The following is a 1,763-nucleotide window of genomic DNA, read 5'->3' as shown; positions in this document are numbered from 1 at the left end:
TGTCTCCCCAGTGTAGGGGAGACCACTTTGAGGGCAGCCGAAACAGGAGATGAGGTATTTGAATGTGCAGGAAAATCTCTGCTGGATGTGGAAGGATCCTTTGGGGCCTTGGTTGGAGGGGCAGGGGGGAGGTGTGGGTGCACGTTTCCATGATGAGGAAGGTGTTAGAATCGCTCAGTAATACAGCTGTGCTCTTAGAAAAGCTCAAGGGAATTGGGATGAATGAGCATGGTTTCACCAAAGGGAAATCGTATTAAACAAATTCAGCGGAGTCATTTTGAAGGTGTACCATGCATCGTGGATAAAAGGGAGCCTCTAAATGTATTGTAATTGGATTTCCAGACATCATTTTTTGGTGTTGTTGGGAACACTTAACATTGCATTCTGGGAAAACAAAACTCTCAGGTTATAATTCAGAAAGTTAAAAGGAATGTAGCGAAAGGTCAGAAACAACTTTCAGGACCAGGCTGAATGAAAACATAGAACATCGAAAGTACAGCACAGAACAGGGCCTTTGGCCCACAATGTTGTGTCGAGGGTTAATCCTAATGTAAAATAAAATAACTTAACCTACGCACCCCTCAACTCACTGCTATCAATGTGCATGTCCAGCAGTTGCTTAAATGTCCCCAATGACTCTGCTTCCACCACCACAGCTGGCAACACATTCCATGTATTCACAATTCAAAACAAATTCCAAAAGTTTGATAAAGCTTCAGTAATCTTCTTAACACCTCGTTGTATACATCAAACTGAACGTTTTAGCCTAAAGAAAACGTCCATACAACAGAAAGATAGTTATGGAATGACACAAATGATTAATGTTTTGATGGCTAAGGTTCAGTGTTACAGGTGACATACATTTCATGATAATCTGAAATTTCTCAGCACATTCTCCCCGTGTCTGCATGGGTTTCCTCCGGCTGCTCTGGCTTCCTCCCACAGTCCAAAGATGTGCAGGTTAGGTGAATTGGCCATGCTAAATTACCTGTAGTGTCCGGTGAAAGGGTAAATGTAGAGGAATGGGTCTGGGTGGGTTGCTCTTCGGAGGGTCGGTGTGGGCTTGTTGGGCTGAAGGGCCTGTTTCCACACTGTAGGGAATCTAATCTGATCTAATCTAAATATTTTAAATATATAATGTATTCCTTTCTTTTCAAAGGCACGAAACTTGGAAGATAAATAAAAAGCTACTTGGATTTCTCCCTTTCCTGAAGTTTCAGCCAAAACTGCTGCAATATTTTCAATAAAGGCTGATTATTGTCAGTTCAAATTGATTTTTTTTGAGTATTGTTGAGTTCATTTGCTCTCACAGGTAAGATGGCACGTCAATGAAACATCATGGTATAGACAAGAATATATTTGCATGGTTGGAGGATTGGCTGGCAGAAAATAGGGAGACGTGGAGGCAGATAGCCAAACCAAATCAGCCCTGTATTTGCAACACAGAAAAGTTAAACCCAGCACAGATCCCCCAATAGTTACTCTGATGGTCCTTAACAGACTTTTGAATAACCACACCCAGACTTGCAAACCATTAATACCACAAACTGATTTTGTATCCAAAACAAAATACTGAACAATTTATTAAACCGTCAAAAAGTGTGGCACTGGAACAGGACAGCAGGTCAGGCAGCATCTGCGGAGCAGGAAAATCGACATTTCGGACATAGGTCCTTCATCAGGAATGTGGGGGAGGCCCAAGGGAGGCGGAGAGATAAGTAGCAGAGAGGTGGGGCTGTGTGTGGGGGAGGTAGCTAGGATGG

This window comes from Chiloscyllium plagiosum, chromosome 3 (genome assembly GCF_004010195.1).
Source record: "Chiloscyllium plagiosum isolate BGI_BamShark_2017 chromosome 3, ASM401019v2, whole genome shotgun sequence".
Classification (NCBI taxonomy): domain Eukaryota; kingdom Metazoa; phylum Chordata; class Chondrichthyes; order Orectolobiformes; family Hemiscylliidae; genus Chiloscyllium; species Chiloscyllium plagiosum.
This window is presented reverse-complemented; position numbering follows the sequence as displayed.